Genomic DNA, 25,224 nt, shown 5'->3' on the forward strand with positions numbered 1-25,224 from the left:
AAACCATCAGGTGAGACTATAAGAGGGGACATCAAAGGTGATCAGTGGGGAGATCAGCGGGAGTGGGGGGGGTTAACGCTCAACTCCACGGGTGGTTAATTCCTTTTCTCCATTTGCAGAAGAATATTTCTACGGGCCAAGCAAACAAAGCTAGGTGGGCCAGTCCAGTCCTTCATCTCGGCACTACGCGTCACATTGGTGGAGACCGCAGCTGTCCAGTTCAGATCGACGCCCCTGTGGGAGCCAGGTGAGCGTAACAGAACGCAAAGCCTACCCACAAATTCCCACCCGGGCATTATGGATACCTCAGAAACTGACCAATTGGCCCAATTACTAGGGGAACTGAGGGCTGAAGTGCATTCCGCCCATCAAGAAACCAATGCTCTTAGGAGAGAACTGATTTTGTCAAAGGAGCGAACCGATGACCTTGATAGGCAACTACTGCAAAGCCAGGCTGGACAAGCACCCCTATCAGGTCCCGGGGGAAATCCAGCTCCTGTGTCATTGTGTAGCCCTGTGCAAATAAACCTACCAGGAAATACTCCATTAGCTCCGCCCGAACGCTTTGCCGGAGATCCCAAAATGTTTGCCGTGTTTATGAACCAATGCCGCTTGCACTTTTTATGCAGACCTGGAGCCTTCCCAAACGATCAAGCCAAGGTAGCCTTTGTATCGTTATATCTCAGCGGCAGTGCAGCTGATTGGTCAATTCCACTAGTTACTCAGGATGACCCAATACTTCGGGATGTTCAGGGCTTTCAAATGAGCATGGGAAGACTATTTACCCGGCACTCCCAAGGACAGGCCCTGGATAACAAACTTTTGTCGCTACGACAGGGTAACCAGGACCTTCTATCCTACATCGTGCCCTTAATAGGTTTATAGTGGAAACTGGTTGGCCTGAGGTAAAACGAACCACGTTATTTCATCGAGGGCTTCGAGGAGAACTCAAGGATGTCTTGGCTCAAGTCGTGAACCCACCTCAAGACTGCGCTGAATATATAGACTTAGTGGTCCAATTAGATCACAGACTTCAGAACAGAAAGGCTGATCGAGCCAAGTTTGAGAATCGGGTGTTGGTCAAAACCCACACTAACCCCATAGGAGCAGATGCTTCAGAACCCATGCAAATCGGAGGGGTTAAAGGACCCTTAACCCAGAAGGAAAGAGAAAGGAGACGGCAAATGCAATTGGTTCTATATTGTGGAACTTCTGGGCATTTTCTACGGGATTGCCCTGTAAAACCACCCAAGAAGGTGGTAGGAGCTGCTGATAAAAGCCATATGTAGTCAGACTCGGGAAACAACCACGCCCGACAAACGTAGAGGTCTGCTTGCCAAGCTTGAAGAAGGATACTCAGACCTCGCATTTCATCATACCAATGGTCCTCGTAGATCCAAGGCAGCCATCGCGTATGCACGCATGAAGGGCATACATTGATAGCGGGGCCATAGGAAACTATGTGGACTACGAATTGGCTTCCAGGATGAATCTACCTCTCTGCCGAAAAACCACCTCAGATGTCATCACCACAGTCGATGGAACTGAAATTGCCTCTGGGCCTGTAACTCATTCCACCGCAGAGATGACACTATTGGGTCAGGATGGGCATCGAGAGACTACTGTGTTTGATCTAATCAAAGCCTCACAGTTCCAAATAATACTGCGGATACCTTGGTTGGAAACACATAATCCTTGTATTGATTGGTGAGAGAAGAGAATAACCTTCCCGGATTGTGCACAAACCTGTTACCCAAAGAAAAATCTGAATGCAGACCTGGCCACAGTAACCACAGCAGTCATGCAACTACCTCCAGAATACCAAGAATTCCAGGATGTCTTCCAAAAAGAACAGGCAAACACCTTACCACCTCACAGGTCGTACGATTGTCAAATCGATCTCATACCCGGTGCACAACCCCCTTGTAGTTTACGGAATTTGAGAACCTTCACCTACGACAATACTTAGACCAGTACCTTGCTAATGGCTTCATTCGCCCATCCAAGTCCCCTGCATCTTCAGCTTTGTTCTTCGTGCCCAAAAAGGAAGGTGACCTCAGAACGTGCATAGACTACCGCGCATTGAACCAGATAACTGTTAAGAACCAATAACCATTGCCTCTGATCCCTGAACTACTAGACCAAGTGAAGGACGCTTGCATATACACTAAGTTAGATCTCCGGGGGGCATACCATCTGGTACGTGTAAAAGAGGGCGACGAATGGAAGACTGCTTTTCGCACTAAGTATGAGTTATTCGAATACCAGGTGATGCCTTTCGGGTTGTGCAATGCACCAGCAGCCTTCCAATACTTCATGAACGATGTCCTTTGTGAACTCATTGACGTTTGTGTTGTCGTATATATCGATGATATTCTAGTATACTCCTCTTCAGAATCTGACCATGTGAAGCACGTCCGAGCAGTCCTTGAGAAATTGCGCCAGCACAAACTATATGCAAAACTGGAAAAATGCGTTTTTCATGCCACAGAAGTTCAATTCCTTGGGTTTATCCTGACCCCAAAAGGAGTCCGTATGGACTCACGAATGGTGGACGCAATCCTCAAGTGGCCATCACCAAGTTCAGTTAAAGGAGTACAAAGCATGCTCGGCTTTGCCAATTTCTACCGCAGATTCATCCCGGATTTTTCACATGTTGTACATCCAATCACAGCACTCTTGCGAAAAAATAAATGCTTTATGTGGACTGAAGAAGCTGAAAATGCCTTCCAAGTGCTGAAAGAGAAATTCACTTCTTCACCTGTATTAAAGCACCCGCCCCCTGAACTTCCATACATAGTGGAAACAGATGCATCCAGTCTAGCTATGGGAGCTGTCCTGTCTCAAAAGGACCCTGAAACTGGACAGCTTCACCCAGTAGCGTTTTGGTCCAAAAGTTCTCGGCACCCGAGTTAAACTATGCGGTTACCGACAAGGAGTTATTAGTCATTAAATCCGCCTTCAAGGCTTGGTGGCACTATCTTCTCGGTGCCAGGCATACCATCACTGTGATCATCGATCACCGGAACTTACAGTATTTAAAGACAGCCAAGGCCCAATCGTCACGCCAACTCCGATGGGCATTGTTCTTTGCCAGGTTCGATTTTGTGATAACCTATCGACCAGGTTGTAAGAATGGTAAAGCAGACGCCTTATCCCAAATAGGGATGGGAGAGGCAGAAGTGAACCCAGAACCAGTACCTATAATTTCCAAACAAAGGATCCTTGGCATGACTACTCTAAAGACACAAGAGGACATTCAGGTAAAGATCCAGCAACTCTTTGATCCTACAGCCCTGCAGGACTGGGTAAAGAAAGGCCCGGACTACTCTGTCACCAATGACCTGCCTTATTACCAAGGGCAGCTATTTCTGCCACATAAGGAACTACAAGAGCTAGTCATTTCCCGTTATCATGATACCCTAATGGAGGGGCACCCAGGTATTGTAAAACCTGAAGCTAAGATTAAGAGACAATTCTGGTGGCCCACCTGGTGAAAGGATATTAAATCATTTGTGATGTCTTGTTGCATTTGCGCCCAAAACAAAAGTCAAAAGAAAAAACCAGCTGGACTCTTACAACCTTTAGACATTCCGCCTACACCATGGCACACCTTATTGTTAGACTGTATTACTGATCTACCCCCATGCAATGGATTTAACACCATTCTAGTTATTGTGGATCTTTTTTCCAAGATGACCCACTTTATTCCTTTAAAGGGATTACCTTCAGCTTCAATCCTGGCCAAGGAGTTCCTCGAAAACATTGTTTGCATACACGGATTTCCGTCCGTATTGGTCTCTGACTGGGGCAGTCAATTCATTTCACATTTTTGGAAAAAATGTTGTCAATTGGCATAAATCGATGTGAGGTTATCGACCAGTCACCACCCCCAAACCGATGGTCAAACAGAGAGGACCAACCAGACTCTCGAACAATACCTGCGTTGTATGTTACATCAGACTGAGAGTAATTGGAAAGACATTCTTTGGATTGCCGAATATGCATACAATAATTCAGTACATTCTGGAACTGGACAAAGCCCCTTTTATACCTTATATGGGCACCATCCTCGAACCTCAGACCTTGACTCACTCCAACACTTAGAAATGCCCGCAGTGGACCATCTGCACGCTACGATTACACAAGCCTTTAAGGAAGCAACTGCTCATTTAAAACAGGCGAAAGAAAAATACAAGAAAGATGCTGATCGGCATAGAAGTGATACTCCACAATACCAGATAGGGGACCAAGTATGGTTAGCCACAAAACATATACCTTTAAAGGGAACACGGACCTTTAACCCCAGATATTTGGGAACTTAATCTATTAAGGCCATTATCAACCCGGTGGCTGTCAAGTTGGACTTCCTTGCTAATATGCAAATTCACTGCGTCTTTCATGTGTCACTTTTGAAGCCAGTGCAACCAGGAACAAGACTAACCAAGCCACCAGACCCCATCCTTGTAGACGGGGAACCCGAATTTGAAGTTAAGAACATTCTGGACTCCAAGCTGATAAAGTCAAAACTTTTTTATTTAATCGACTGAAAAGGTTACGGACCACAGGAAAGGTCATGGGAACCTAGTGACCACGTTCATGCACCCCGATTGGTGAAAAAATTCCACTGAAATTTCCCAGACAAACCGAAACCACAGGGAAGAACGACTTTAGGAGGGGCCTTGGGGGGGAGTGCTGTCATGATGCCTACCCCCGGGGACCCAGATCAAGTCCAGCAACCCCGGAAGCAGGCATCAAGTCATTCCAAGCAAGCCCAACAACCCCTGCTAGGGGCTATTTGGGTGAAGTCCTGGCGTCTATGGCGCCAGTCTCATATGGAGAATCAGACCTGGCGCCATAGGCGCCAGGGTCATAGGTTAAAACTTACCTGATGCAGACCATGCTGCAAACTTACCTGATGCAGACCATGCTGAAAGATCTCCAAGCCAAAAGAGGCTTCAAAGGGACTACTTTACTTAGGGACTATTTTTTCACTCGGGTGGGGCTGGGGAGGAATACTTACCTGGGACTACTTTGGAGGCTATTTAAACCACGCCCGAAGAGCAGCACACGCTTTGCGTTATTCTGCATCCAGCAGCGTAACGCTCACCGTGCCTTCAAGTCTGCATCCAGTCTTCTGCCACGCCCGCCTCGAGTCTGGAGCTCCTAGAAAAAGGGAGAAAAAAGGGGAAAAGGTTAGAAGAAGAGCAATACCTTTGATCCTTAACTGAATTCCCGATTCATCGCGCCTTTGAGCTGGAAGAAAAAAGTTATTTTATGCGCGTCGTCTCGCCTGCTGCAGCGCCGCACTGAACTCACCGGCCTTCGCAGCATCTTCACATTCCACTGCATCCTTCTACATGTTCCCGCCGCACTCCGGCACCTAAGGGGAAGACAAGAACAGCAAGGTGAGCCAAGGGAATACACAGAGGTAATATTAGTTACCCCCCATAGACTTACCTGATTTTACCACCGGGGGTACTATTCCTCTTCACGGGTCGGCACAGCTTCCACTGCATTCTCGCAGAACCCCGGCCCCTAAGGGGAAACAAAAGGACAGCAAGGTGAAACAAAGGGACAAACAAGGGGAAACCTCATCACCACAATAGACTTACCTGATTTTACCGCCAGAGGCATTATTCCCCGAGACTTCATACTTTCTCTCAGTGCATGAATAAGGGAGAAAGCAACAGGTTACATATTGACATTATTTTATCGAACTGTGTTGGATAATACAAATCCTTACCTGAACATTACCGGTTGCCACGAGGAACTCTTCGCTAGGGTCAAGCTGCAACCTGCAAGGAATCGGACAGAGTGAAAGTCAGACATTTGAACTCTTACGAACTACATACGGCGTCTTACCGGGAATCTCGGAGTCAATATTGTTCTGGAACTCACCAATTCCTTCGAGCCAGTGAAGCAACTGGTTATCTACGCGCCCCTGCGCTCAATGCAGGATGGAGAGCTCATCTTTTCAAACCATCAGGTGAGACTATAAGAGGGGACATCAAAGGTGATCAGTGGGGAGATCAGCGGGAGTGGTGGGGGGGGTTAACACTCAACTCCACGGGTGGTTAATTCCCTTTCTCCATTTGCAGAAGAATATTTCTACGGGCCAAGCAAACAAAGCTATGTGTGCCAGTCCAGTCCTTCATCTCGGCACTACGCGTCACACTGGTGGAGACCGCAGCTGTCCAGGTCAGATCAACGACCCTGTGGGAGCCAGGTGAGCGTAACAGTGCATCCTGTCTACCAATGTATTTTGTGGCTTTCTTGTAAAGGTGTCAGACCCTCTTCGTTTCTACCAGCTGTGTGTATCAAGGACAATAAAGCTCCTTACCATGAAACACAGGCCAGCGTCTTCTGTGAACCTGGGAGCACCCATTAAAGCACATTGTTCTTCATCATGGTTTCCCAAAGAAACAGAAAAATTACGATAAAACAGTGTGCTTTAATGATTCCATATTGCACAATATTGTTTGCCTCTACTGTCACAGTATGAAACCAACATTGCAAGGAAATACATTTAGCTTATGCCCTAGGATAGCATCAAAAACCATTCTTCCATAAACGCAATAAAAACACTTTTTAGATATATATTGATTGATGAACATCAATAACAACAAAAGAAAATAGATGATTCTTTAACAGAAGCGTTGGAAAAGGTAATAGCGTTGACCTTAACATAGGTGTTACAGAGGGTAAAGGGGGATATAGTGAGAGCGAGAGATATGGGCGGCTTAGAAGAGCTGTGGCAGCGCTGGAGAAGTAGGCTAAGGAGATGTGTGGGAGAATTGGAAGGCTATGGCAGCTGTGGAGCACAGTGTGGGAAGATGTTTCTAAGGAATAGGTCACAAAGATACACATGAGGTGGTATAGAGGGCTCAAGAGGCATTAGGGTAAAGGAGTGGAGACATAGGTAAGCTGTAGAGGAGTCCTGGAGCTGTGGAACAATACAGTATTAGGACAGGACAGGGATGTCATTTAGGGGTCGCAGCTGCAACCCCTGAGATCTCCTTTGCTACCCTTGTGGTCTCCCTTGCTACCCCTAAAATAAAAGTAGAAAAAAAACCATTTTGTTTTTTTCTTTTTTCTTTTTCTTTTTTTTTAATGCAAGCTCCTGGGCTGTGGCCAGTGCCATGTGGCTCTTTGCTTCTGAAGTGGCTGGCTTTCTTGTTCAGGCCTCTTAAAAACACTTTCAGCAGTGACCCTAAATAATAAAGAATAGGAATGCTAAATAATGTGTCTTTCTGGAATTCTATACAATAATTGCAAGACTCATTAAAGGTTTATTTCAGGCACACTTCAGGGTGTGAGTCACTGATTTAGTCTGCTCTTAAACAACTCAACTCAGCCTTTCATCCTTCTGAGGTCAAATAATGAGTACCAACGCAGGTTGGGTGATATTGTATGCATATTTATTTCAATATAAAGCGCTTAAGCGTAAGTGCTCTATAATTTCACATCATTATCATTTGGCCATGGACATCTGCTTGCATTCACAGTAATTTGGTAATATGGGCCTATACACACTGATCTTAACCATACATATGCAATCCATTCTTGTATGAAATGTATATCACATTATAGTGATATCGTAACCATATTTTTCGTAGTGTACTTAGGAACAATGTTATGTGATGCCACTTCCTGTTTTGTCAAGGGGTGAAAGGTCGTGTTCCATCGCTTCCCGCAATATCACTTGGGGGTAGGGTCAAATGGCATAACTTCCTGTGATGTCATCAGAGGTCAAGGGTCGTGTGATGTCACTTCCGCTACCCCTGGCATTTTGGTGAAATGACGTCCCTGGGACAGGAGATGCAGATAAGAACAAGATATGTAGATGGAAACAGGCATTGGAATGGAGCTGAAACGTTACATTGTTGGGATCTTGATTTTTTAAGACACATTAGCACTATGGGGAGAGGCGCCAGCCAATCAGGTGATTTAGGGTTGCAGGATTGAATCACCCTTAACAGCCCCCCTTCCTCAGTGGCCAGCCTGTGCCTCTCCTCGCCCAACCATTATTTTTCCTGTCAGCCACACTCCCCGCCTTCCTTCCTTTCCCCGTGCCCCATTCAACCCCCAGACCCCTGCGGAATACGCACTTGCCTCCATCCACCTCACTTACCTGCCTGCTGCCTTATACTTCGGGGGAGTGCCATGCAGGGGCCATATTTTATTTGTAGATTTCTTTATGGGAATCCACTCACATGCACCTTGTTAAACAGGTCTCCCATATCAAACAGGGACAACACATCTACCAAAACCACAAAGGCGGCCCTTGGTGTTTTAATAGCCTTAACACTTGTGTTCAGGGGCAGGCATTGGACAATAATGTTCAATATCCTTTGCTGAGGCCCTGCCTCCCTCAACCATTCTTTGGTGACCCATCAGAGATGTGCGGAGAGAAGGCCAGTGTGGAGTGCAAGTTTGTGACAGGCTATCCGCCATCACAGGTTGGAGCAGGAAGAGGGCCAAGAGAGCCTGGACAGAGTGGCATGGAAGGAGTGAGCAGGTGTGGTGCTGGGGTTCGTCACGATGTGCAGCACATTGTGCGTATGCAGTCTGCAGGTCAACGAGCATGTGTCAGTCCATCATGACATGGTTCACCAATTGCAGGCATGCTAATGCAGCCAGAACTGCCAGACAACCAACACACTTCATCCAAGCAACATACACATGACCTGGACACACACGCATCACCACTTACCAGACATTGCCTCATAGATTGGCAGGTCTCCCATGCCTCGGATCTGCTCCACATCAATTATTGCACCTATGATCTCCTCCCGTGGAGTGAGTTCATCGTCCTCTTCTGGTGACCCACCTCCAGTCACCAGAGTAGAGGCGTAGTTGGCACCCATCTTACCTTTGGCTCGACGCCGCAGGTCAGACCAACGCTTCATTACATCAGCTGAGCGTCTCTCATGGCCCAAGGCATTAATAACATCAGCGACACACTGCCAGTGGGCCATACGCTGGTCAGGCGTATGTGTGCTCCCTGCCTGCACAAGCATGTAGCATTGGTGTAGCTGCACGTAGTCCGCGAGGACCTGGAGCTCCTCATCTTAATCTCCTCTTCCTCGATGTGCAGGTCTCTTGTGCCATGCTTTGGGACTGAGCCTGTTTGCCTACTGCACGCTTTGTCTTCTTTCGAGGCTGTGCACACCCCAAGTGGCTGGGACCACTTGCGTTAGTAGGGGCTGGAGCACTGGTGGCCTGGGCGGTGGCATCACACACTGATGGTGTGACTATAGGTGCCCTTGCAGGTGGCTGTTCCTGGGTGCGGGTGCCATGACGCTGCACAGCATTTCCCTTCCCCCTCAATGCATGGATAGCATCTGCTCCTGCATCTCCGTGGACAGGGCCAGGGAGCTCCACAGGCATGGATGAGTGACCCGGAGGCTGGGTGGTGGTTGCTACAGCTGCCCCTGCAGGGGGGCACGGCTCTCCATGCATGTGGCCAGACAACTCCGACACCTCGGGTGCCATCGCCACCTCGCACACCTCAGCCACCTCTGGCACCTCCGCCACCTTGGGTTCCTCTGCCTCCCTGCCCACGTTTGCCCACCTTTGCCTCCCTTCCGACTAGTTGCCCTCCCAGTCATGGCACAGATGGAATGGTACAATGGGAGGTGCAGCTATCGATTGTCCTGGCCAATCTGAGTGAGAGGGCAGTGTAGGTGATGTCAATCGTACCAGTGTACCCCAGCAAGGCTCAATGTAACCACTTGGGAAAAAATAAACGGGCCGCGTAACGCACAGGCACCCCAAATATGAAAAGAACATGTACACGACCCTACCACAACCCACATGTAAAGAAAAATCCTAACGCAGTACGCCGTGGCACCCAGCAACACAAAAAATACGTACACGAAGGACACACAAGCTACAGTGATGTTAAATAAGGGGTTACGTGACACACAGCGGCACCCACAGATAGCAAAATGCGTACGCAACTCACCATCAGCCTCAAAAGTACACGCGCGTGTGCGTGGAGGCAATCCCTCACCAAAAGAAGAGGCTTGTACGCAGTGAAGAGATTGCGTGGAAACGAAGTCCACACGTAGGTCTGCTATAAGTCGGCAAGCGTGTGATGCTCTCCTACGCTCTACTTTATCCGATCCTGAACAGCACGCCCAACGTTCAGCGCGTATCACGTAAGTTACACGCTTAAGGCCTTTCATCTGATTTCACGCTTGCGCGCTGTTTCCACACGTGCAGAGTCACTCTGTTTCCGGCTGGCCACGCGAGTAACACGGAAGACCCACGCTCCTGCTGCCAGCCCACTTTGTGTGCCTTCTGCCCACGTGCCCTGCATTTGTGTGCCTGCTCATTAACCATTACCAGTGATCCTGTCGGTGTGACCACCTCTGCTGATCCTGAAGACTCCTGACTGCCATGCCACCACTCCACAGCCCAGACCCAGGACCACCTTGCCCACCCACACCTGCCTTGTCTGACATAGCACCATCTGAGGCAAGTGGCAATCCCCCGGCAGCGAGGCAGAGGGCTGTCAGCTTCTCAGCCAGGGAAGTTGGCATCCTGGTGGAGCAAGTTCTGGGGCATTATTATGCCCTCTTTCCCGGACCATCGCAATTCAGCAATGAAGGACGGAAGAAGATCTGGGCGGACATCGTGGGTGCCAACAACGTGGAGGGGGTGTCACCCCACGACTACCATCATGTCCACAAGCGGTGGGAAGACTTCAAGTCCAGGACCCTCAACAAGGACCGGCACCTCCTCAAGCCCGGCTATCATCGAGTGGGGCACCAGGGCCGGTTGACCACCAACGAGATGAGGGTCCTGGAGTGCTTCAACCCAGCGCTGTACGCCCAGGTCTTGGAGTTGGTGCTCGGTCTGGAGTTGACTGGTAAGTGTTCATGTGTTCTTGTCCAACATGGTGCATGTGCACGTTGACGTGTGGCTGGAGTGTGAACCTTGGCCTTATGTCTGGCATGCCTCCTGTACAGATGTCGGTGTGCATGTCCTTGACATTGCTGCATGTGAGTCCATTCAAGTGTGTGCCATATCAATGGTGTCTGTGTTGCAAGGCGTGATGCGCACCGGCATGTAACGACGCGCACATGTTTGCATACCTGTGTCTGGACTGGGGCATGTGAGAGGTGTGACACATGGGTGCTTATGTCAACATCATGGACATTCATGGTGTACATGTGCGTGTGTCTGAGTAGTGAGAGGGTGACTGGCTAACACTCTGGGATGTATGTTACTTGAGTTCTTAATTTGTGATTGCCTCACCCTGCCAATTTGCCATCAAGTGCACTATGAGGTGATAGTTCCATGGCCTGCTTCATGACTGTCAAGTGATGTATGTGAATGGGACGTGTATGACCCATTATGTGTGTGAGCTGGAGGCACAATTGTGAGGTGCTGCAAGTGCCTTGTCCAAGGATGTGAATGTCTGTTGTGAATGAGAGACATGATTGTGTATGTGTGTGAATAGGACTTCCCTGTGTGTAGTGGACGGTGATGATGCTTGTGGCCTCTGACTTTGCCATGGATGTACATTAGCATTGTGACAAACACACGTGTTCAGTACCCTGATGTTTGTGTTATATGTTTCCCTATCCACAGAGCTGATGTGAGAAGAGGGCGGAGAAGGCGCTGTGGAGCACAGCAGCAGGGATGCCTCCACCAGGCGTTGACGCAAGGCCCAGTCTGCCTCCCAGGTACTGTCAGCTTCCGGGAGCAAGGAGACTGGTGCCGCGTCCAGGTCAACGGCTGGCGAGCTGCTGAGGGTATGTTCAAGAGGGTGAAGGTGGTGGAGGATTCCTCAGCAGTGGGAGGGACAGGTGAGCCCGCACAGGGGCAATACACTGCGGAAGACAGTGGGGAGGCATCCAGGTTGGTGGGGGAGGGAGAGGAGGAGGAGGCCACATCAGGCCAGCCCATGTGGCCCAGCAGAGGTGATGACGTAGGTGTGACTGGTGCAGTCATGGCCAGGGGCCGGAGGCAGTGCAGGTCACCATGGAGAGGCATGTGCCTAATCCTGTCCCTGGTACTGCGACTTTACAAGTATGCACCTGCGGGCATGCCCCAAACCAGACCCATCCGCAGGTGGTGGATGCTTCCACCCATATGGAAGCACCAATGACTGCGGATGTCGCCATTCGGTACAGGGTGGAACCTGTGCTAGCTGGTATCATGAGGTGGGCAGACTCCATCCGTGATGATGTGCAGGCTTCCAATTGGGGCTTGCACGTCATCACAAGGAGATCTGCCATCTCGTGAACTGGCTAGCACATTTCCTGGTATCGCAATGGGAGCATGGGCTGGCCACTTATGTGACCACCTCCTTGTCTGCCTCCTCTGTGCGCCTGTTGTCCTCCCTGTCGTCTTCCGGCCCAGATACCACCAGGGCCCCCTGTGTATCTGTCCCAACCCCAGGGGCCAATCTGGTGGAGACCACATCCCTGCCAGGATCGGTAGTCAAAGGAGGATCAGCAGAGGTGGTCACCACGGAGATCCATCCTGCAACAGGACATGTGGCAATGGTGGAAGAGAAGGCACCGAGCAGCAGGGCACATGCACGACAGCCCCGGGAGTTGTCATCATCCCGGAGGCTGTCCCGGAGGCGCAGGCACCGGGCTATTTGGCGGCAGCAGACTCGACTTTGGAGTCAACAGGACTTGGGGCTTCCAATGGAAGGGAGGCAGGTATCGGCCATCGGGCAGGAGGCACACGTGGACCTTTCAACAAGGATATCTTCCGTGTTTGAGCAATTTGGCCAGCAGATCGGAGCAGAGCGGCAGCGGGCTGAGGGGCATGACTCACCATGGCCAGGGCGGAGAATACCGTGCATCGGGCAGAGAGGCGGGCCAAATTACTCGAGGAGTCTTGCAGGGAGTTTGAGAGGAACACATTGGAGTCCCTGCAAGCCCTCGAGGGGAGAGCACAGGCCCTCCTATTGGAAATCAATGCAGAGTTCGATGATGCCCTGGCCGGGCCCTTGGGGGGAAATGGTGAGTCAAAGGACTAGCCCGCTGCCATTGTACATAGTTCTTTAGGAGTAGGTTTCATTTGTTTTTTCCCTTTTTAAAATTCCAGGACTTTGCTCCACATCTTGTATATAGTTCTTTTTGGATGGTTTGGTTGCAGAGTTGATACATGTTTTGGATCATGGACCCTGGATGACTGTATATAGTTGACTTTTTTTTTACAAATTTATTTTGCACCATGAAAGAATGGTTTTGTTCTAATTTGTGTTTTTATTTGGACATACATTAATGGACATGGACATGAATTTTTTCATTTTTTCCATCCCGTTTATTTCCGTTTTCACTTTCTTTTGTTTTTTTTTATTTGATTCATGCAGTAGGTATTGTTTATCAAATCAATGATTTCATCAGAGCAGCAGCTGGAACGATATGGTGCAGCTGGAGGACAGTTGCAATGTAACTTCTGAGTTGGCACCTTTCCATTTGATTAAGTACAATGAAAGGCAACAATTCTGAAGCCTCTCCTCTAGACACTCTAGACACTGAAGTAGTACAAAGGGTCTCATCACGATTTGGGGGGTAGTCCTTAAATGGGGCGGTAACGCTGTTACCACCGCATTTACCGTTCTGCCCAATCTCGAGTCTTGCGTCTTTAACCCCAGCTCAGAGCATTAATGTAGCATAACATCTATTTGGTGCCTTGGATCACCTAAGTGAGCAGATCACTTTTAAAGAGACTGTGAGTTCTGCTGTTTGTATGGAAATGATGTCCTTGCATTTAAATGCAAGCAATTATCTATCAGAACTGGTAGCCTGGATAGTTTCCTTCTCACACCAAAGATCACTTACCCCTAATCAATCTTCCGCAGTCAGTCTTGTTTTGTCAGTCATCTCTATTTGCTCAAATGTGCCCACGGTCTTCCAGGTGATCAGACTTCTTTTTGAAAATTGCCTCCCTCTCCATTGGCTTTCATTTGCAAAGTCAAAGTAAAAACAAAGGCCTCTATCACGAGTTGGGCGGTATACCGGTGCTAATTGCGTTACCGCTACTCGGTCCGGTGCTATTAGCGCCGGAACACGAGTAGCGACAAGGTGGTAAATCCTGATTCCCCATTGGGTCCATTGGAAAATGGGTGGAAAGGGGACATTTTGACTTCTAGTAAAAAGCTGGAATGTAAAGGTCCCACTTTCTGCCAACTCATGATTGGTCCAGCCCTTAAATTCAGCAGTAATAGCGTTACCGCCGCATTTAAGGGCTACTGCCCAACTCGTGATGAGGCCCAAAGTGTCATTTGGTTGGCGCACCCTGACTTTACTGAGACAGCTATGCCACATATGTTACATAGAAAGAGGAAAGGATGGACAAAGTAGGAAACAGGCCCATGATGAAAGGACCAGGCTGCAGCACGGCACTACATTATGGCAGGGACAACTGGCAAGAGAACAGAAAAAACAGGGGGCAAAAGTGTTAAAATAACCTGAGAATCAGAACTACCAGTGAATCTCTACGCCATCTGTACATGTGTTATTGTAAGTCATTTCTGATCGAAATTGACATCACTGTTCCTCACACAAATGCAAATACAAATACTCTGGGGGCCAGTAGATGGTATTCAAAAAGGAAAATGTGTGGGCTGGGAAAGTTGTTGAATTGTTTGAATTGTACACAGGGAAGAACAAAGCAAATAAGGGTCCAAGGTGGAGGTGGGGGAGCTGGTGCAGAGAATGCAGGTTTCAATGAGCATCAACAATTTGACATCATTGTTTTAAATCTATACCAGAATGTTCTGCACAATGTTTCTCAGCTATAGCATAACACTTTTTAATCATGATTAGAAAGGCTCTTGTCAACTTTGGTTGGTTGTACGGCTACGATATCCCTAGAAATGCAGGTCCCCCACATTCGGGAAGGGGGTATGGTTTTGTGGCTACTGTGCATGGCACCCATCACACTCGTGGTAGCTTTACACAAGACAAATGGTTGACCAGCTACTTGTCAGCCACTTCAGGGCTGATCCATTCATGAACAGGTGGGAATGTCAGATAGGGGCCACACAGCAGGGAGAACGTCTTGGGGTTTATGTACACATCCATACAAAACAGAGATTCCATCACAAAGGATTCAATGACATTAAGTTCCATATTGCAGAGGCAACTGATGCAAATATACAGCTGATCATAATGCAGGATATGAGTCCTGAGATCTTCCTGTTGAAGGAAGACATGGCCAATTCTTGCCTTGCTGTAATGGAAATGAAATGCGTAAAATCCTTGCATAGGGCGAAATGCATAAGAGCCTTGCATATGGCTTATACGCATTTCATTTCCACTACGGCTAACTTGTATTCATTTGTATGGCAGAGAGAAGGGGTGGGACGAAACTTATGTTTCCACCACTCCTTTCTTCTCCACCATACAAATACAGCATTTCTCCCAGCATGGTCGTTCGTGCCGGCGCACACGCTGTTGATCCCTATGGCGTCGGCCAGCTCTCTGCATGTGCCAAAAGTAGGCAGACTTCATAGAGATCCATTGTGAATGTTACATGGCAGGCGGCCTTCACATAATTTGCACAGCGGAGTGCAAAAGGTGAGGCCAAAAGGCGGCATACACGCTTGTGCGCTGCCTTTTGCCCTCCCCTTTTGCACTGCGCCATGCAAATGGCAAAAATGTGGCAGAGGGGACCGTTCCATGTGAAGGTGCACACGTAACGGGTCTCCACCGCCAAATTACGTGGGACTCCAATATGAGCCCTTAACGTCTGATAGTTGGTTTGTGTTGTTGTGATACGTGATGTGTGGAGTCAGGCTACATCTCGGTGTTCCCATGCATGAAACAAGTATTCCTTAACATGCAAATGATCCATGCATTGAACACAGTGTTTGGGGAAGGAATAACCCACACGTCTGGGTTGAACTAGTATAGATGTTAACAGCCCCCCTGTGTTTGCCGCACCCTGGTCTCTCCAGTGCAGATCCAAGCAGCACTAGTGAACGAGGGTGTGAGGCAAGGGACCAGTGATCGAAGTGAGCAGGAACGGTCCGGAGCGGTGTGCCACTACTTTTATTTTTTCTGTTTACCATTCCTCTACTTTTTATGACCATTTTCACCATTCTTTAAGAGGATTTGTCCATTCATGTCCCTGTGCAAGTGTAAAGTTGTAATATGAGCATTAGTTACTGGTCACTTAGACTATAGCAATGCCCCGGCTGCAACACCTTGTCACATGCTTGTCACTATGCTTTCGCCTACCCTCTCCCCTGCCAGGACCACAGCTCCACTACTTTTTTCAGTACACTTCTACCACTGCAAGGGACTGCAGCCTATTCTCCACCCTTAGTGCGACAGCAGGTCTATTCGCTGCGTCGTTCCCAAGTGTGCTGGTTTTCTATAAGGTGTAATGTAACCTTCTCGGTTTAAACTATTCTATAAATGTGTTTCGACAGAGTCCTTGTTGAGCAACATTTTTTTTATATAAACAAGGCTGCATCAGAAACTGATGATATTACATTAATTTAAAATATAATGCATGCATGTCAACGTGCATTGTGCTTCCATTAAGTCTCAAAGGAATTTCTCCAGGTTTAGACTTGTATTTCTTCTCCAAAGTAATATCTGGGACCTGTTGGTGGATGTCGAAATCTCAATACCGCCTGCATTAAGTTGGGTGGGCCCTCGGCCCTGTGTATATTAATTGTGCTTCACCGCTGTTCTTAATTACCATGTGTAATTGTGCGCAGTGCATAATGAAGAGCACTGCGAGGTAATGCAGAGATAATTTCACAATTCATTTCACACTTATATAGCGCTACGAGCCCGCAGGTATCTGAGCGCTGCTTATTATTACCCAAGGTGGGTGGTGCCCATTTATCGACCTCGGAAGGATGAAAGGCTTAGTTTGGCCCTGCCGGGATTCGAACCGCGTTAGCAAGCTCTGCAATGAAGCACCAACAAGATGAACCACTTAACTAGCCAGGAATCATTATCGACATGTGTGCATTTCCCCATGTTCATGTTAGTTGCCAAACACAATGTGTTTCGTGCAGGTGCTAACCAAACCATGAACCATGGATTCCGCCATGTTTAGTCCATGAACTAGTATTCCGCCATGTTTAGTCCTTAATTCACGAGAACTGCGTTCGTGGGTCTGCGTGTGATCGGACAATGAAGTTCATTATATTCCCGGGGACACTTTTCCCTATGATTTCCCTCTGAGTTGCCTTATAATGCATTAAAAAAATCCATCATTTCACATTATTTTATTCATGTTTTTGTTAGGACCTTAAAGTACAGACATTAAATTCAATAGGCTCCCTGTTGCCTCCCCACATTAAAAACACACAAAAAATGGCGCCATCGGGGGACGAGCCTCGGGTGGCTGGAACAGTGGCCAATAAATGTGCATTCTCGCCCGCTGTTCCAGCCACCTGATTGGCTAAACTGTTTTCCCCGGGTGCACATTTGTAGTATGTATACACAACCATCTGCCTGACTATGTCCTAAAGCAGCAGAAAACAAACCTTTGAGTTCTGGCATGAAATGTGGGGCTCAGCCATAAAATGGCCCAAACCATGAGGTCAAGGTTCAACATCTCCAGTGAAAGAAGCAGGGCAGGCCTAGGTCGCAGCTAAATGTTACTGACTCCTTATGTGCAGATTCAGTCAAGAATAGGGGTCCTGAGAAGCAGCCACCCCATAATGAATGCAGGGGACATTTATAAGTACAGGAACTACAGTGCCCAAGGGAAATTCTGCTCATTAGACATCCCTCATACTGTCCTTGTTGACTAAACCCCATTGCTTTGTCCAACACTGCTTTTTCTCTCTGTGCAGATAACGCTAATTTACAACACTCTCGATCATTATTTGTTTTTAGGCATTGCTGAACACTCCACTCAAACCCTCTGGAGCTCACCACCTGCTCTCACCATTCATCCCAGCTTCCTTGCTCTTTCTTCTACCCCCTCTGGGTGTTCCCCTATGTACAGCACCCTGTTGATATCTCAGATAGGTTTGTGCTTCATAAATCCCATACATATTGCTCACTGCATCCGTTTCTGCTGTTATGTAGTGCTGTCACCAGGTACTAGGTCTCCCCAAACCCCAAATGAATAGCACATTGTAACGCTGGCGGAATGATGAAGGGTGTTGTTGGCCCAGACAGGATTTGAATCTGTGACTTGGCTCAGCACAGCATCTCAGAGCATTTAAGTCACTGCATTATCCTGCTGAAGTAGCAGACCCGTCTGTCCATGTATCACAAGCTTTGTGGGTTGAAAGAGACTATGATAGACCCTTGGCCATGAGGAACTGATGAAATCCATCCTTATTTTACCTACCAGGCCTAACCACAAATTCCATCTTTCTGTGGGCAAGTGTGTGCCTAATTGTGCTAGCCCACCCCAGTGCACAGTGATCCTGGCTATCTCAAAGCTCCTGAGTCCTACCATAAGTCAAAGTGGGATGGCTGTAGCTCTCTACGGGCTGCTCTTTATAAGATCCGCACACACGTTCTCCGGCTCGATATGCATAATCTCGACCGTTCCCTCATCACTTCCAGTGTCGCCGTCTGCTGAAAGAAGGTGGCAGGATGAACTCCCGAAGAATAGGGAAATAAAGTAGTTGCTTCAGACACCTACTCTGTTTGCAGGGCTGAGTCGGCATACTTAATTGTTCATCCATATATTTAGGATGTACGGACCACAGGTAGGCGTTAGCCAACCCCAAGTTATGATTCATTGAAGAGTGAGAAAATTGAGATCCATCAGCATTACTGGTTTTGCTTTATATCTCAGCAACTGCACTTTCACCCATTGACTAATCCTCATCCCCTGAACAGTGGTCATTTCTGTGGGCCAGATTCTTAACAATAAAAACATTGGCACATCTGAGATGCTCACCAAATGTGCCCGACATAGATGCGTCTCACTCACCAAACTGCGCATCTCAATGTTGTACCACTGTAGAGCGTAAAATGTATGCAAAAGATGCACACAGTGGGTGGAAAACATGCTAAGAAACACACCAAATTAATCATGCAAAGGAGGAGTGGCCCTAAAAAGTGGACAAAGATGCACCAAAATCTGGATTCGCCAAACCTGACTACTGGATTTGCTACAAACAATGACCTTCAATATTTGCTCCTTTCTCAATGTGGAACAAGTGGCCCAGAAAAGGGGGTAGCTGATTTTTCTGACCAAAAGAGCACACTCTGCACCCCAATCACAACCAACAACACAGCCAGAGAGACGAGTACAGATTCCCAAAATGGCCACTCAAGTAAGCATAATGCTACTGCGCTGCCTGGTTAGGGGGCAAATGATATATAGGAGGAGGATCACTATAGTTCAAATGTCTGATGACGAGGTCACCCGGAGGTACAGCTTCTCACCCTGTATCATACTGCAGATGAGAGGGGGACCCTTACCATACCCACAATGCAAGCCCATGCCATACCACCACCAGTCAAGGTACTGCCGCCCTGTATTTCTTTGCCAAAGGCTCCTTCCAGAGGACCAGTAGCATCACAGTGGTGATATCATACTCCTCACAGCCACTGTCCCTACGCAAGCTCTTCAACATGATCTTTACATCTGCTGGTGTACATATAGGCCAGGGCACATACAAGGACAGGAATAGTGAGGGCATTTTCTTACATAGCTGGTTACTGAGCGTTTGTGTTGCCACACTCAAGACCTTGCTTTTCTCCTCTGCTTTCTCTCTTGCTCTTTCCTGCTGACCTACCTGTCTGCTGCACTGGTTGGCTGCTCGGATACCCTACATTCTCACTGGGTACCAGGCTCCTCCTTGATCAGTCTCCCCTGCACTGCCTCCGGGCATACTGCACACTTAGGGGCTGTACCTGTAACCCTACAATCCCCTGGCACCTTGCACTTACCCCGAGCCGTGCTGCCCTGGCTGCACTTACTCAGAGCAATGCTGCCCTGACTGCACTTGCCCCTGTCCATCTCCCTGGCACTTCCCACTCTCCCTTCCCTTTTGCACTTTGCGCTGTCGCGCTTGCCCGATCTGATGTGAATGACACAAGGCCTAGTAAGATCGTTTGTCTTGTCCTCCCTCTGTCTTCCCTCCGTTGTCCTTTCGCACCTAGAAACACTTATGCACAGGCACGTTATAAATGACATAACACATTATATAATTGATTGCATCCACGTGCTCCTCATACCGCTGCAGCCATAGAACACACGTGCAGGAAGAAAGGGACATTTAGGAAGTAGAACACTTTCCACGTGGTTGTCCAGAAATCGCACTGCCAGTTTTTACAAATATATAAGAAGTAAATTCAATAATCCTCCTCTGGATCAACACAATCAGCCATGGCTCTGCGACATTCCAGAATGAGATAGAAAAACTAACACCTGAGACTTTTAAATGGTATTTACTTAGTTCCCATGGGAAGCGATCCACTTTACAAGGTAATCTCGCCACACAGGTGAAGTTAAATAATATGCATTATTGTCTTATTCTCAGACTTAATATGCATATAAGACAAAAAGTTGGGTGACCAGATTAAACAAGTAAAAAACCGGGACAGGGCAACTAACATAAAAGTAGGACTAGCTCTTGAAAATGGATATCAAGGCACTACACTTCAGTAGCGTTTGGAAGAGAAGGGGGTTTAAGTGTTACTGTGCAAAGAAACACGTATTATAATTAATTTATCACAAACTAACACTATCTTAAATTGTAAAATGCAGCATTTCTTCTGTGCGAGATTGTGCCTTCCTGACTGCCAGCCATGAAGACCTACTTCAAAAAACCGGGACCACTGCCGTTTCCAATGGGAACATAACCTTGAGAAAGGGGGACGGAGCTCCAAATACCGGGACAGTCCCGGCAAAACCGGGACGTCTGGTCACCCTAAGGGAATGAACATTAAACAAATTGAAATATTTTTCTTGTGTTTTGTGGTGCATACGCTCATTTTTGAGGCATCTAATGAAATGAAAATAATGTTGGGCCATATTTATGCTCGTGCCAGCATTTGCACATAAAGAGGTGTGCACCTGGCAGATGGGCCAGAAACATGCACATCTCATCAGATGCACCATTAAATACCCACCTACGTGCACCTCTTTTGCACAACAATTTGTGCACTCTTGCCCACTGCGCATTTTTAGGTGTTTTCTTTGTGAATTTGCCACCTCCAATGAGATGCGAAATGGCATAGGCACATATTTGTGCCTTTGTGCATCACATTGAGGTGCAAGTTTTTGAGTATTTACCCCTATGTCTATATGCCCTAATTGTGCTGCAAACCTGTATTTAAAACCACAGCTAAAATGTATTTAAATCGCATGGTTATCCATTTCTACACAGTTAACAATAGCACAAGTTGCTCCCTGGAGTGAACCTTGCCCTGACAAGATAGTCCCGTTTCCTGGAGATCTCTGGAATATCTGTACCATTGATACCAAAAAAAGGAAGCATTGCTTGGAAAGTACAGAAAGAACAATGGATGCCAATGTCCATGGGAAACTACTTCCCACAAACATCGAGACTGCACCAGCATTGTCTGTGCCCCACCCTTATACATATGGACCAGCTTCTATACTGGAGTCCATCTCTTTCCGCAAATGCCACATCCGAGAGAATAGGGGATGGAGGGAGGTGTGTGTACAAAAGGGGGAACATGGGCTACAGCACAAGGGTCACTATGTTGAGTAACATCCAGAGTCCTGGGATAGATGAATATGATCTGAGGAGCCATTGTAGGGCGCATGGCAGCATAAAGCCCTACACGTTCTACGTAAATAGCCCCTCTGCAAATTACATTGAGGAGCACATGTCTTTGGAATTCCACTGACCCTGCGTTTCCCCTAGTCGGGTGTGCTTGAATTTGTTCGAGTGGGTTGGATCTAGGGAACGTTGTGTGGCCCCACCACAAAGCAAAAGACTGCCCAATCGCCGACTGAAGCATGGAATGTCTATTTTCTGGAACAACGGCCGGCTTATGCCACAAAAAAGCCAACCAGGGAATTGCTTCGTCCTGTCTACCTTTTGTTATGGTATGTTTTTTTTATATTAGTGTAATGCATCTATACAAAATAGCATTTTATGCATCTTGCCTACATGATGGTCAATAAGACACTGGTTTCCAGATGAGAAGTTTGAAGTCACATGTAACAATAATAATTTGGTGATATATATATATATATATAGCACTTCATTGAGTTTCTAATAATGTAATTATCAGTAACACTACTATTAGGTGCTTGTGGTACTGAATTTATGACCTCAGGAGGATGAAGGGTTGAGTTGTCCCAACTGGGGCATCTAATCTAGGCGAGCGTGTTGCTCCTAAGCTATCTACCCAGCAAAGGCGTTGTGTGGATTGTGGGCTAAAGCTGGTAGCACCATATTCAAGTCCCACAAATGGTCTTCCCACTGGAGGGTACAGCCCAAGCATCCACTTGATGTTTGACTGATGGATATGACAGGGACAATATTTCAGTCTTGGAACTCCTATATTGTCCCTTGGCATCAGGGCAAGACCTTCATGACTCCAGATGGATACCTGTAGCTGGTAAGTGAGACAAACAACAAGAGATCACCTGATCTACAGCATGAGAGCGCAGATTCCTCTGCTTCTGCAAAGAAAAGTGGCAGAATCTAAGTAATGTAATTCTGCATTGAGGTTTTGTCAATGGTCAGCTCGCTTGCTTGCAATTTTCTTCTGACAGTCTCAAATGACCAGAGCACCAAGCTGCCAAGGTCAATGATTGAGGACGGGTTGTACAAACTCTGAACCTTTTGAGCCTGTCTTGTCTCTCTGGGAACAGAAAGAGCTTGGCGGCTGACGGATGAAGACGGTCTGAGTACCAGATCTGGTTTAGCCAGTTCAGTATCACTAGTAGAAGCCAGCAACCTGATCACACCTTGAATTTATTCATTGCCTTGTGGATGACAGCGTAGGCTGGACAGGTGTAAGTGAACATTTGTGAACAACTGAACACAGGTTCATGTAGAGAAAGAGGTCCTTTGGCCATCCACGAGGCACACTGACCATACGCTGAGTCGCAAAAAGATCAATGGATGGATATTGACGATGCAATCCATGACCTAACTGTGCAACTCCAATTTGTTTAGAGGGGGGTGGCAGCCTGCTCAGAGTGTATGCTCTGCTCAGCAGTTGCTGATGCCTTCAAGATACATAGCTGAAAGTATCATGGTGTGAGCGATCTCCACTTAAAAGAATTCAAAGCACCCAGTTGAGAGAAGTGAGTTCATGCTTGTTTGTTCACACAGAACATTGAATTTGTTTTGTTGTCTGTGTTGATCATGACCCTCCTGTACAAAGAAATAGAAGAAACATCTTCAGAGCCAAGAAGTTTGCATTGTGCTTTGGGCACATTATTGTGAGAAGATCTTGAAGGGATTGCAGATTAATAACCCCAACGTTATGCAGAGTATTACCACATGACTCCATGCAGTAAGTGGTCATGCAAATCTCAGCATCAGAAGGCACAAATGGAAGGGACTTAATAACACATGTTTTCACCCCTTCACCTTTCCTGTTACAAAGCACTCTGGTTATGACCTCATGCATACAGGAGATTGTTGGTGGGGACCCCAGGATTGGTTCATTAATCATGGGAGCCCATTTGGCTTTACAAAAGGGCTGAGCCCCTCTTTTGGCAGATCATCTGAAGACTTTGCAAGGAGTAGCAAGAAGAACTCATCATTGGGCCCTGGATGAATGTACAGTCTGCCTTACATCTTCCGCCAGTGAAAGAAGGCCAGTACCTCCATAGAGGGAAGCAAGGTCCCTCACTTAAACATCTCCCAGAGAACAGAGTGAGATACCGAATCCAGAGGTCCCTCCAGTGGCTCCAGACCCGGTACCCAGCCAGCACACAGAGTGCCCTCCGAGGCTCTGCTGCAAGCTTCCTAGGTGGAGAGTGCCAGAAGGTCTCTGAACCCAAAACCAAGGGCAAGGCAGATGACTGCAACACACTCCTCCGTTTTGGCCCGTCCGCCTTAAAGGATGACATGAACCCAGTGAAGAAGCCAGGAGAAATGCCTCATCAAGCATCTACTGACATCCGCCTTAAAGGACATTTTAGAGCCAGTCGAGTTACTCGAGCTGCAACCGACTGCAACGCTGACCGTTGTTACGCCGCAGTCGCTTAAAGACATCAGAGACGTCTCAACCAGTGCTTCAGAACCACAAACCAGCACTGAGACAATGATTCCTGACCCCGAGCTGCTCTGTAGGCAAGCCTGCAGCCATTCATCCAGCTTCACTCTCCAATACCTGCAACTGACTCCTGTCTTGAACTATGTTGCAGAATCCTGCAAAGCGTACTGAAGCCGACTCGACCCAGTCGAGCATCAAGAACACCTACAGCACAAGCTAAATTGTGGTTCTGTCCTCCTGGTCCTTCCTGGAACACCTCTAGAGACATTTTAAGACCCATTGCTCCCTTTGTGCTGAAGCCAAGTAACCTCAAACTGTTGGGATTATTTACCATACCGACTACCCTCTTGTCAGTACCCAGAGTGCATCCCTTTTCCTTCTTTGAAACTATCCTCTTAATTCCTTTACAGGGTGGGTTGTATTTCATAGTGTTGCTAGAACTGTCTGTTTTGATGATAATAAATTATATTTTTTTTCATAGGACCTTGACTGGACAGTCCCTTTTATCATTGGGTAATAATTGTATTTTCACTTTTTTGCAACTAACCAACAATCTACAACGTTTCGGAAATAAAGCTGCCGTTCCATCCACGTTAAAAGAATTGGACAAGGAGGCTTATAATTTGCTTGTGTTTCCAATCTGTTCGGATCCCTTGTGGTGTACTAGAGGTGTGGGGCTGATTGATGGTTTAGAAACCGATATTCATCCATGGACCACTAGTGCTCGGGAAGTTCATTTGTCACACACCCATAGGAGAACTCTCACGAAAAACATCATGTATGACTTGTCCAGAAAGAGCAAGCCACAAGGTCTCAGTGGGGTCAAAAAAGAGATTTGCTCAGCTTCTTCCTCGCAACAAAGTCCTTAAAGGTCAGAGATGCTGTGGTATTGAAGACATCTATAAGCCGGTTAGATAGCTCAGCGGGTTGAGCGCTCACTGCTGTGATCTGAGTTTGAATCCCAGCAATGCCATCTCAGCCTTTCATCCTTCCGTGGTTGATAAATGAGAACCAGTTTCGGTTGGGTGATATTGTATGTAAATATATGCTCTGTAAAGCGCTTTGGATTAAGGAGCTATATAAATAACACATCATT

Source organism: Ambystoma mexicanum, chromosome 4q (genome assembly GCF_040938575.1).
Source record: "Ambystoma mexicanum isolate Mex_15411 chromosome 4q, UKY_AmexF1_1, whole genome shotgun sequence".
Classification (NCBI taxonomy): Eukaryota; Metazoa; Chordata; class Amphibia; order Caudata; family Ambystomatidae; genus Ambystoma; species Ambystoma mexicanum.